The sequence below is a fragment of the Zalophus californianus genome, chromosome 7, assembly GCF_009762305.2.
Source record: "Zalophus californianus isolate mZalCal1 chromosome 7, mZalCal1.pri.v2, whole genome shotgun sequence".
Lineage (NCBI taxonomy): Eukaryota > Metazoa > Chordata > Mammalia > Carnivora > Otariidae > Zalophus > Zalophus californianus.
In genome coordinates this window covers 40,266,642-40,280,404 of record NC_045601.1, presented here as the reverse complement: position 1 = coordinate 40,280,404, position 13,763 = coordinate 40,266,642, and positions in this window count along the sequence as shown.

Sequence of the window (13,763 nt, the reverse complement as noted above, 5' to 3'; positions counted from 1 at the left end):
GTTTTCCTTCCATTTCTATTTTTTTAACAGTTTCAGAAGAATAGGTATTAATTCTTCTTTAAATGTTTGGTAGAAATCCCCTGGGAAGCCATCTGGCCCTGGGCTTTTGTTTGTTGGGAAATTTTTGATGACTGCTTCAATTTCCTTGGTGGTTATAGTTCTGTTCAGGTTTTCTATTTCTTTCTGGTTCAGTTTTGGTAGTTGATACATCTCTAGGAATGCATCGATTTCTTCCAGATTATCTAATTTGCTGGCATATAGGTGCTCATAATATGTTCTTATAATTGTTTGTATTTCTTTGGTGTTGGTTGTGATCTCTCCTCTTTCATTCATGATTTTGTTGATTTGGGTCATTTCTCTTTTCTTTTTGGTAAGTTTGGCCAGGGGTTTATCAATCTTGTCAATTTTTTCAAAGAACCAGCTCCTAGTTTCGTTGATCTGTTCTACTGTTCTTTTGGCTTCTATTTCATGGATTTCTGCTCTGATCTTTATTATTTCTCTTCTCCTGCTGGGTTTAGGCTTTATTTGCTGTTCTTTCTCCAGCTCCTTTAGGTGTACGGTTAGGTTGTGTATTTGAGACCTTTCTTGTTTCTTGAGAAAGGCTTGTATTGCTATATACTTTCCTCTTAGGACTGCCTTTGCTGCATCCCAAAGATTTTCAACAGTTGTGTCTTCATTTTCATTTGTTTCCATGAATTTTGTAAAATTCTTCTTTAATTTCCTGGTTGACCCATTCATTCTTTAGTAGATGCTCTTTAGCTTCCATGTATTTGAGTTCTTTCTGACTTTCCTCTTGTGATTGAATTCTAGTTTCAAAGCATTGTGGTTTGAAAATATGCAGGGAATAATCCCAATATTTTGGTACTGGTTGAGACCTGCTTTGTGACCTAGGATGTGATCTATTCTGGAGAATGTTCCATGGGCACTAGAGAAGAATGTGTATTCCGTTGCTTTGGGATGGAATGTTCTGAATATGTCTGTGAAGTCCATTTGGTCCAGTGTGTCATTTAAAGTTTTTATTTCCTTGTTGATATTTTGCTTAGATGATCTGTCCATTTCAGTCAGGGGAGTGTTAAAGTCCCCCACTATTATTGTATTGTTGTCAGTGTGTTTCTTTGCTTTTTTTATTAATTGGCTTATATACCTAGCTGCTCCCATGTTAGGGGCATAGATATTTACAATTGTTAGATCTCCTTGTTGGATAGACCCTTTAAGTAGGATATAGTGTCCTTCTTCATCTCTTATTACAGTCTTTGGTTTAAAATCTAATTTGTCTGATATAAGGATTGTCACCTCAGCTTTCTTTTGGTGTCTATTAGCATGGTAAATGGTTTTCCACCCTCTCACTTTCAATGTAGGGGCATCTTTGGGTCTAAAATGAGTCTGTTGCAGGCAGCATATCAATGACTCTTGTTTTTTAATCAATCTGATAGCCTGTGTCTTTTGATTGGGGCATTTAGCCCATTTACATTCAGGGTAACTATTGAAAGATATGAATTTAGTGCCATTGTATTGCCTGTAAGGTGACTGCTACTATATATTGTCTGTGTTCCTTTCTGATCTATGCTGCTTTTAGGCTCTCTCTTTGCTTAGAGGATCCCTTTCAATATTTCTTGTAGGGCTGGTTTGGTGTTTGCAAATTTCTTTAGTTTTTCTTTGTCCTGGAAGCTTTTTATCTCTCCTTCTATTTTCAATGACAGCCTAGCTGGATATAGTATTCTTGGCTGCATATTTTTCTCATTTAGTGCTCTGAATATATCATGCCAGTCCTTTCTTGCCTGCCAGGTCTGTGTGGATAGGTCTGTTGCCAATCTAATTTTTCTACCATTATAGGTTACATATCTCTTCTCCCGAGCTGCTTTCAGGATTTTTCTTTGTCTCTGACTCATAAGTTTTACTGTTAGATGTTGGGGTGTTGACTTATTTTTATTGATTTTGAGAGGGGTTCTCTGTGCCTTCTGGATTTTGATGCCTGTTTCCTTCCCCAATTTAGGGAAGTTCTCTGTTATAATTTGCTTCAATATACCTTCTCTCCCTCTCTCTCTTTCTTCCTCTTCTGGGATCCCAATTATTTTAATGTTGTTTCATCCTATGCTATCAGTTATCTCTCGAATTCTGCCCTCCTGATCCAGTAGTTGTTTATCTCTTTGTCTCAGCTTCTTTATTTTCCATCATTTGGTGTCCTATATCACTGATTCTCTCTTCTGCCTCATTTATTCTAGCAGTTAGTGCCCCCATTTTTGATTGCACCTCATTAATTGCCTTTTTGATTTCGACTTAGTTAGATTTTACTTCTTTTGTTTCTCCAGAAAGGGTTTCTTTAATAATTTCCATACTTTTTTCAAGCCAAGCTAGTGTCTTTAAAATCATGATTCTGAACTCTAAGTCCGATATCGTACTAATGTCCGTATTGAGTAGGTCCCTGGCAGACGGTACTACCTCTTGTTCTTTTTGTTGAGGTGAGTTTTTCCATCTTGTTATTTTGTCCAGAGGAGAATAGATGAATGAGAGGACAAAATGCTAACAGGGTAACAACGTCCCCAGAAAATATACTCTAAACAAATCAGAAAATACCTGAAACCAGGGGAAAAGAAAGGGAAAGAAAGAAAAAAGAAAAAGAAAAGAAAAGAAAAAGAAAAAGATAAAGGCAAACAAAAACAGAACAAAACAAAAAAAAACCAGAATATGATCAAATATGATCAGGCTGGTGCATAGATCAGTGCCACACACTAGATTTTGGGTGTATTTTGGTCTCTTAGGAGAAAGTGCCTCCCAAAATTTTAAAGAAAGAAAGACTTATATATGTACAAAATAAGGGTTGATACGATGAAGGAATGGAATATGACTGTAAGGATGAAAATTATAAAAAATTTTATAAAAGGAATTGATAAGTTAAGAAGTTGTTTGAAAAAAGAAAGAAGAGGATTTAAAAAAAGAGAGAGAGAAAGAAAAAAGAGGGGAGAGAATATGATCAGGCAGGAGACTAGAACCAAGCCTTACACTAGAGATTTAGGGTATATTTTGATCTGTTAGAAGAAACTGTATCTCAAAATTTTAAAGAGATAACAACTTATATATATTTGCCAAAAATAAGGGTAACTACTATGAAGGATAGAATATGACTCTAAAAATAAAAATAAAAATGTTTTTTTAAAAAAGGGATTGATACAATGTTGGTTGAAAAAGGGAAAAAGAAAAATTCAAAAAAAAAAAAAGACAGTTAAAAAAAATTAACTTTGAAAGACTAAAGAATCATGGTAAAAAAGCCATGAATTCTATGTGCAGTATTCCCCTAGTGCTGGAGTTCTGCCGTTCTCATTGATTGGTAAACTGGGCCTTGGCTGTCTGTTCTTGCTGATCTTCTGGGGGAGAAGCCTCTTGCTGTGGTTCCCAAATGTCTTTGCTGGAGGTGGAATTACCCTGCCCTTGTCTGTCTGGGCTAAGCAAGCTGCTCGGGTTTGCTCTCGGGAGCTTTTGTTCCCTGCAAACTTTCCATACAGCTTTGGAGGATGAGAGTGAAAATGGCGGCCTCCCAGTCTCCGCCCGGAGGAGCCGAGAACTCAGGGCCCCACTCCTCAGTGTGCCCCCAGAGAAAAGTAGTCAATCACTCCCTTCTCCCCGGTCTCTGGCCACACTCTGTGCTCACCTGGCCTGTGACTGAGAGTTTCTATCTCTGGCACCTGATTCGGTGTGGAGTCTCTAAATCCAGCAGATCCCTGTGGTGCACTCCCCCGCCGCTCCTCCCCGGGGAGGAAGGGGAGTCTCCCTGGATCTGCCGCTTGTTGAGTCCCTGCTGGAAGAGCAGTGGCCCGACTGCGTCACTGATCACAGGTTATGGCAACCCCGAGCTGAGAGCCCGCACCTTGGCTCTGTCTCTGCAGCTGGCTTCCCTGCTCTGATACCCAGGATCTCTGCTGCACTCAGGCACCCCCAGTCTTCCTGTGACCCGGAGGGTCCTGAGACCACACTGTCCCGTGAGGGTGCCACCCCCCGCTTAGCCACTTTGCAACGTCCCTCAGCGGAGCTGACTTCTAAAAGTTCCGATTTTGTGCTCCGCTGCTCTATCACTTGCCAGAAGTGGCAGACGGAGGCCCCCTCCCCTGCCATCTATCCTCCCGAATATCGCCTCGGATTCACTTCTCCGCACGTCCTTCCTTCCAGAAAGTGGTCGCTTTTCTGTTCAGAGAGTTGTTGCTACTCTCTTCTTTGGTCTCCTGTTGAGTTCGTAGGTGTTCAGAATGGTTTGATAGCTATCCAGCTGAATTCCTGAGACCAGATAAAATCCAGATCCCCTACTCCTCTGCCATCTTGCTCCACCTCCTAGACTTATTTTCTTCTAATATATAACACATGCTGGCCTAGCCATCATGTAAAGAAAACATGAGGATTTTTGTTTTATGCCTAGAATATAAAAAGCTAGGGAGAATGTTGCTTTCACCCCAATAATAAAAAAATGCCAAGAAGTCTGTAGAATCATAGCTTTCCTTGAACCCACAAGAGAGCTGTAGTTAACCTGCAAAAACTAGCATGCAATACAAGGAAAGATCATAAGGTATCTCCAAGTAGAGATGAGATGGAAATACTAGCTCACTGGGGCTGTGAGAAAAATAGGGCCTCTATACCAGAGGAAAAACAAACATCAGCTACCATTGCAATGAATTGGTACCATGAATGAATAAATAGGGGCTACCATTAAAGTATATAACACAAATACAAGGATGATTCATAACCCCTCATGGGCTCTTATTCATGGATCTTAGCTGGTGCTCTTGAGAAAGATTGGGGCAGGACAGGAGACTGGATGAAGACTCTTCTAGTGATACAGTCCTGGAGGAGGGAAGGCAGGAAAGGCATAGAGCCTTACTTGATTGTTTTGCCTCTAAGGAAAAAAAAAGCCTTAAAACACAGGCAGGAAGGGCTGAAACTCTAACTTTCCCAGAGCAAAGATGAATACAGACTATGGTAGAGGAGATAAAGAAAAAACAAACAAACAAAGAAAAAACAACTCACAGTTCTACCCCTGAGGGTGGGGCAGGATTTCTGAGAAAGTCCCACCCTGAAGTCCAGGAAAACACCTGAGTCAGGAAGAGGAAACTCTCTCCTCTTCCACCTCCATGCAGGCTAGCAAATACCAAGTAACAAGCAAGAGCTGACTCTTGGTTGGGGAAGAACAAGAACATACAGAAAGTGAAAGCATTTGGAAAAGCCTAAATAAGGTAACATGAGCATCAAGGTAACCCTTCATTTAAGCAAAAATTGCACCAGAGGAATTTGAAAGCTGATGATGCACTGAAGGTAACCACAGCAATAACAAAGCCCAAATCCAGTTCCACTGTTGACTAGGATGACTCAATCCCCCATCCTAACAATATCAAAACATGAAACATGCCCATTTCCAGGAAATACTACTATTATCTAAATGTTTAATACATTATATAATATGCTGACAATCAAAAATTAGAAGACATACAAGAAATAGACTGGAAAAAAAAAAATCACTGTTAGGAGAAAAAGTAATGAACAGAATCAGACTCACAGATGAGCCAGATATTGGAAATACCCTACAGGGAATTTACAATAAATCTGATTTATATGATAAAGAGTATAATGAAAAAGAAGGACAACATGAATAAATAACAGAGAGCAGAGAAAATGTCAACAGAGACAAGGAAGTTATAAGGAAGAGTCAAATAATAGTGCTTGAATTCTTTTTTAAAGTAAATGTATAATACATAATATGTAATAAAAAAGAAGAAGCATTTGAAAGTCTCATCAGTAGATACACATAGCTGAAGAAAGAACTAATAAACCTGAAGATAAGGCAACAGAAATTATGCAAATTGAAATATGAAAAGAAAAAGAATGGAGAAAGGAAACCCAGAACAAAACATCCAAGGCCAGAAGGAAATGTCAAATAGTTGAACCTATATACAATATTCAGAAGGAGAAGAGAGGAAAAATTGGGGAAAAAAATATTTGAAGAGATAATCATTGAAAATACACCAAAAATAATGAAAAACTGCAAAATAAATCACAACTCAAGAAGTTCAGAAAACACCAAGCAGGATAAATACCCATAAACATTCCTAGACACACTATTTTCAAATGCTAAAAATCAAAGATAAAGAGTAATTCTTGAAAGCAGCCAGAGAAAAAGGTCACTTTAGATACAAAGGTGGTAAAAAAAAGAATTAAAACAGATTTAATTAAGTTTGAAAAACAGAACAATAAATATGTAAACTTTCAACCCAGAATTGTATATCCTGAAAAAATGTTTTTAACAATTAAAAGAAAATAAATACTTTTAAAAACAAACAAGTTAAATATACTAGGTATTTTTTGTTTTGTTTTTTGTTCTTCTTAAATAGCCTCTACACCAAATGTGGGGCTTGAACTCATGACCCTGAGATCAAGGTTTCCATACTTTACTGACTGAGCCAGTCAGGCACCCCATATACTAGGTATGTTTTTCCTTTTAATTGCTCTGAAAAATAATTAACTCTTTCATGCAAGAAAAATGAAAAAGATTTTTGGTTTATAGATTATGTAAAGGAAAAATAAATAGCAATAACATAAAATGTGAGAGGGAGGAATTGTAAGTATACTAGTCTAAGTTCTTACATTATGCATGAAGTGGGAAATACCTTTTGAAGGTAGGTTATGATTAATGAAAGATCTTTATTGTAACCCAGTTAAAAGATACTAAAATAATTTTTAAAAAATATAAATTATGTCAATAGTGAAGATAAATGGAATCATAAGAAATACACAATTACTATAAAACAGGCAAAAAACAGGAGAGGTAAAAAAATCAGCTGAAACAAATAGTAAACAACAACGAAAATGTAGCTTTTAATCTAATCATATTAATATTTTATTAAATTTAAATGATGTAAGCCTACCCATTAAAATACAAAGTGTCTTGATAACAAAGTAAAGCCTTGGTAACAAAGACAAAACCATATACTTTCTATGAGAAGTCCATTTTAAATATAAAGAGATTGATAAGTTAAAAGTAAAAAAAGGAAATAAAAAATATATAGCACACAAATATTAACCAAAGGAATGATGTATCTATATGAATATTAGATGAAATAAATTTTACACAAGAAAAATTAGCAATGATAGAAACATTACATAATGTTAAATGGGTCAATTCAATCAGGAAGACATACATATCTTAAATATGAATGCATCTAACAACAGAGCTTCAAAATATAAAGCAAAACTGTTAGAACTAAACGGAGAAATAGACAAATCCATTATCATTGTTGGAAATTTTAAAACTTTTTTCAGCTTATAGTTAGAACAGGTAGGCAAAGCATCGATAAAGAAACAGAAAATCTGAACAACCCAAGTAACAAACTCATCTCAATTAAAATTTATAATATCAGGTCACTAAAAAACAACTGAATACATATCCTTTTCAAGTGCGCATAGAACATTCACCAAGATTCATCATATTCTGGACCATATTAAAAAAACTCAATAAATTTAAAAGACTTGAAATCATAGAAATTATCTTCTCTGACCATTACAGAATAGAAATAAATAACAGAAAGATGTATGAAAAATTCCCAAATATTTAGAAATTAAACTTCTAAAAAAATCCATGGATTTAAGGAAAAGTCAAAGGAAAGTAGAAAATATTTTGGGTTGAATAAAAATGGAAAACACACTTATCAAAATTTGTGGAATACATCTAAGGCAGTGCTTATTGGGAGATTTATAGCATTAAACCCTTATATTAGAAAAGAAAGGTCTCAAATCAATGACATAATCTTTCAGTTAGTAAACAAGAAAAATGTACAGCAAGGTAAAGGCAGAGGAAGCAGAAGGAAATTATTAAGGTTACAGTAGAAACCAATAAAATTGAATATAGAGAAACAAAAAAAATCAATGAAATCAAAAGCTGTTTTTTGAAAAGCTCAAAAAATTGATAAACATCCAGCCAGAATGAGAGAATAAAATTTGCCAATATTAGGAACGAAAAATGGGTCATCACTACCAATCCTATAGTCATTAAAAGGACAATAAAGAAATATTACAACTTTATGTCCCTAAATTCAACAACTTAGATACAATGGACAGACAAATTCTTAGGAAGACACAAACTACCAAATTTCATACAGGAAGAAATTGATAACCTGAGAAATCCTGTATTTACTTTAAAAATAGAATTTTTAATGAAAATCTTCCAGCAACAACAATACTCATGGCCCAGATAACTTCACTGGTGAGTTCTATGAGACAATTAAAAAAGAAATAACACCAATTCTGCAGAAATAACACCAATTCTGTACAAATCCTTCCATAAAATAAAAGAAAATGACCCACTTCTCCACTCATTTATCAAAATTAAGCAAGGACATTACAGGAGAGACAGAAAGAAACCCAAATATCAATAACTTTCATTAACCTAGAAGCAAAATTCTTTAACAAAATATTAACAACTCAAATTCAGTGTGTAGTGTAATGGAAGATACAGTTATCGACAGAAGAGGAAACGTGTTCCAGAAGTAGATCCACACATGTATGACCAATTGGTTTTGGAAAAAATTACAAAACCAATTCTATGTGGAAAAGATAGCCTTTTCAATAAATGATAGACTAATTAACCTTCATATTACATAAACTCTGACTCATATCTTGCACATATATGAAAATTTATTCAAAATGGATCAAAGACCTAAATGTAAAACTCAAAACTGTAAAACTTGTAGGAGAAAACATAGTAGTGTGTCTTTATGACCTTGGGTAGGGCAGTGCATTTTTAGATATGACTGCAATGCATGATTTGTGAATGAAAATATTGACAAATTGAACATCTACTCGACACTGTGAAATGAATCAAAGGTCATGACACAAAGGGAATATTTGCAAAAACACTTTTCTGGTAAACGACTTACATCTAGAATGTTTACAGACCACTCAAAAATCATTAATAAGGAAAATCCAATTTTCATAAGTGCCATGTACTTGAATAGACAGCTCATCAAAGAATATATATGAATGGCAAATAAACGTATGAAAAGATGTTCAATGTCAGTAATCATTAATCATTCAGATTAAAACCACAAAGAGATACCACTACATACCTATTAGAATGGCTATTTTTTTTTAAAAAAAGTAAAATCCATGAATACTAATTTCCCATCTGATTGATAAAATAGAGTCACAGGGTTGACCCCAAAAGCAAAATATCTTCCTCTATAGACTGTAAAGGATAAGGAAATATTGCTAAATATAAGGTTTATCCCTGTTGAATATAAATATAAATAAAATATAAACTAGATAAATTTCTTAAACATTTAAGTTTTTTATAATGTTACAATCATTCCTGAAAGAAAAACAAAGTTATTTATTCCTGTCATCATTGAATTGATGTTCCATATACAAGCCTATCTTATTTTATTGTGCTTTGCTTTATCGTACTTGGCAGCTATGGTGTTTTGTTGTTTTGTTGTTTTGTTTTGTTTTGTTTTTACAAATTAAAGATTTGTGGCAACCCTGAGTTGAACAACTCTTTTGACGTCATTTTTTTCCAATAGCATTTCTTTTCTTCCTGTCTCTGTGTCATATATGGGCAATTCTTGCAATATTTTAAAATTTTTAATTATTATTATATTTTTTATGGTGACCTGTAATGTTACTGTTATTATTGTAATAGTTTTGGGGTGCTATGAACTGCACCCATGTAAGATGGCAAAATTAATCCATAAATATGTGTGTTGACTGATTTACCCACCATTCTCCCATCTCTCCCTCTCTTCAGGCCTCCCTAGTCCATAAGACACAACAATATTGAAAATGGGCCAATTAATAACCATACAATGGTATAATGGCTTCTAAGTGTTCAAATGAAAGGAAAAGTTGTATGTCTCTCACTTTAAATCAAAAGCTAAAAGTGATTAAGCTTAGTGAGGTAGACATGTCATAGACCAAAAACCAGGCTTCTTGGACTAAACAGTTAGCCAAGTTGTGAACTCAAAGGAAAAGCTCCTGAAGGAAATAAAAAATGCTACTCCAGTGAACACATGAATGATAAGAAAGCAAAACGGCCTTATTGCTGTTATGGAAAAAGTTTAAGTGGTCTGGATAGAAGATCAAACCAGCCATGCATTCCCTTAAGCCAAAGCATAGTCCAGAGCAAGGCCCTAACTCTCTTTAATTCTTTCATTTTAATTAAGTTTTTTAATTTTAATTCCAGTATAGTTAACATACAGTGTTATATTAGTTTCAACTGTATAATATAGTGATTCAATAGTTCTATACATTACCCTGTACTCATCGTAATTGTACTCTTTTTTTTTAAGTTCCCCAATTAGCCAACATTTGGTACATCATTAGTTTTTGAGTAGTGTTCAGTGATTCTTTAGTTGCATAACACCCAGTGCTCATCAGATCACGTGCCCTCTGTAATGCCCATCACCCATTTACCCCAACCCACCACCCCCCTTCCTTCTGCAACTGTTTGTTTCCCAGAGTCCAGAGTCTCTCTTGATTTATCTCCCTCTCTGATTTCTTCCCATTCAGTTTTCCCTCCCTTCCCCTATTGTCTTCTGCACTATTCCTTATATATGAGTGAAACCATTGGATAATTGTACTCTTTAATACCCATCACCTATTTCATCCATCCACCCACCAAACTCTCCTCTGGTGACCATCAATTTGCTCTCTACAGTTAACAGTCTATTCCTCGGTTCGTCTCTCCTTTTTTTCCCTTGCTTATTTTTTTGTTTCTTAAATTACACATACAAGTGAAATCATATAGTATTCATCTTTCTCTGACTGGCTTGTTTCACTTGGCATTATACTCTCTAGCTACATTCATGTTGTTGGAAATAGCAAGATTCCATTCTTTTTTTTTTTTAAGATTTTATTTCTTTGTTTGACAGAGAGAGACACAGCGAGAGAGGGAACACAAGCAAGGGGAGTGGGAGAGGGAGAAGCAGGCCTCCCGCCAAACAGGAGCCTGATGCGGGGCTTGATCCCAGGACCCTGGGATCATGACCTGAGCCGAAGGCAGATGCTTAACGACTGAGCCACTCAGGCGCCCCGATTCCATTCTTTTTATGGCTGAAAAAATTCCATTGTATATATAGACCACAACTTTTTTTATATATTCATTAATAGATGAACACTGGGGTGGCTTCCATAATTTGGCTATTGTAAATAATGCTGCTATAAACATAAGGGTGCATGTATCCCTTTGAATTAATGTTTTTGTATTTTTTTTTTTTGGTAAATACCAGTAGTGTGATTACTGGATCGCAGGGTAGTTCTATTTGGACTTTTTGAGGAACCTCCATACTGTTTTCCACAGTGGCAGCACCAGTTTGCTTTCCCACCAACAGTGCATGGGGGTTCCTTTTTCTCCACATCTTCACCAATACTTGTTGTTTCTTGTGTTTTTTTTTATTTCAGCCAGTTTTGATTTTAATTTTAACTCTCTTTAATTCTATGACAGTTGAGAGAGGTGAGGAAGCTACAGAAAAAAGTTTGAAGCAAGCAGAGTTTGGTTCATGAAGTTTAAGGAATGAAGCCATCTCCAAAACACAAAAGTGAAAAATAAAGCAGCAAGTGCTGATGTAGAAGCTACAGCAAATTATCCAAAAGATCCATTTAAGATAATGAAGGCGGCTAGACTATACAATAGACTTTCAGCCTAGATGAAAGAGCCTTATATTGGAAGAAGATGCCATCTAGGCATAGCTAGAGAGGAGAAGTCAAATGCCTGGCTTCAAAGCTTCAAAAAACAGGCCGACTCTCTTGTTAGGGGCTAATGCAGCTAACATAGTTAGCTTAAACATTAAACAAAGTTAAACTTAAACATTTAAGTTTAAGCCAACATCTATTTACCATTCTGAAATCCTAGGGCCCTTCAGAATTATGCTAATTTACTCAACTGTGGCTTTATTCTATAAAGCCTGGATGACAGTACATCTGTCTACAAGATGACTTACTGAATATTTGAAGCCCACCCTTGAGAACTATTGCTAAGAAAAACAGATTACTTTCAAAATATTACTGCTCATTTACAATGCACTGGTCATCCAAAAGCTCTGAGGGAGGTATTGTTATTTTCATGCCCACTAACACATCATCCATTCTGCAACCCATGTGTCAAGGAGTAATTTTACCTTTCAAGTCTTATTTAAGAAATATATTTTGTAAGGCTATAGCTGCCATAGAAAGTAATTCCTCTGATGGATCTGGGCAAAGTAAATTGAAAGCCTTTGGAAAGTATTCATCATTCTAGATGCCATTAAGAACATTTGTGATTCATGGAAAGAGGTCAAAATAGCAACATCAACAGAAGTTTGGAAAAACTTCATTCCAGCCTTCATGGATGACTTTGAGAAGTTCAAAACTTCAGTGGGGGAAGTAAATGCAGATGCAGTAAAAACAACAAAAGAACTAGATTTAGAAGTAGAGCCCAAAGATGTGACTGAATTCTTGCAATCTCATGATAAAACTTGAATGTAGGAGGAGGTGCTTCTTATGAATGAGCAAAAAAAAAGTGGTTTCTTGAGATAGAAACTACTCCTGGTGAAGATGCAGTGAAGGTTGTTGAAATGACAACAAAGGATTTAGAATATGACATAAACTTAGCTGATAAAGCAGCATCAGGGTTTGAAAAGATTAATTTCAATTTTGAAAGAAGTTCTACCATGGATAAAATGCTATCAAACGCACAACATAGCATGGCACAACTCCATATTCACTTCTGCTGTTTGCAAAGAAGACTCAACAATGTGGCAAACTTCATTGTTGTCTCATTTTAAGAAATTGCCACAGTCACCTCAATCTGCAGCAACAACCACCCTGATAAGTCAGTAACCATCAACATCAAAACAAGAGCTTCTACCAGCAAAAAGATTATGACTCTCTGAAAGTTCAGATGAACATTGAGATTTTTTGACAATAAAGTATTTTTAAATTAAGGTATGTATATTGTTTTTTTATAATGCTACTGCATACTTAATACTACAGTACAGTATAAACATAACTTTTATATGCACTAGGGAACCAAAAAGTCATTTGATTCACTTTATTGTGATAATCACTTTATTGCAATGGTCTGGAACTGGAACCCACAACATCTCCTAGGTATGCCTGTATAAAAGAAATTATGTCCTCATTCACTGTAAGCTAATAGCATTATATTTTTGATTATTAGTTTGATACTAATATGTTGTAGTTGTTAGTTTACTATGGAATAATTCTGACATTTTTATTCTAACCTGGTTAGAGTTTTATTCCATTAGATACTCTAAAAATATCATTATATATCTAGGAATTGGCCTAGTAACCAAAGGATAAAAATCTTACAGTCCATTTCAAAATTGTTTTCTCTATTTCAAAAGGTTGCCCATTTCTTAACTAAAGGTAGTACCACTGAAATTAAATTGCACAAAATGTAATGGTGTTGTGGTCGCGTATTCCATAGTAAATATTCCATTTCATGTAAAATATGCTATTTTTTTGCCATGTCATGTAAAATGTAAAGCACAATTTTTATATCATTCCTCAAAATGTGCTCTAAATAATCATCACACTAAATATGTTTATTTATTTTTGGTTTTAGTATTATGTTATAGTAAAAAGTGATAGGAAGTAACCAATGAGGCAAATAACATTTACCAATTCCCACTCAACTAGCTAAGAGTTTGTAGTTAAAAGTAAAAAAAAAATATACATTTAAACTGAACTTGCAATAGCAAATTTCAGTAGGACAGATATGAACAACACGTACTGAA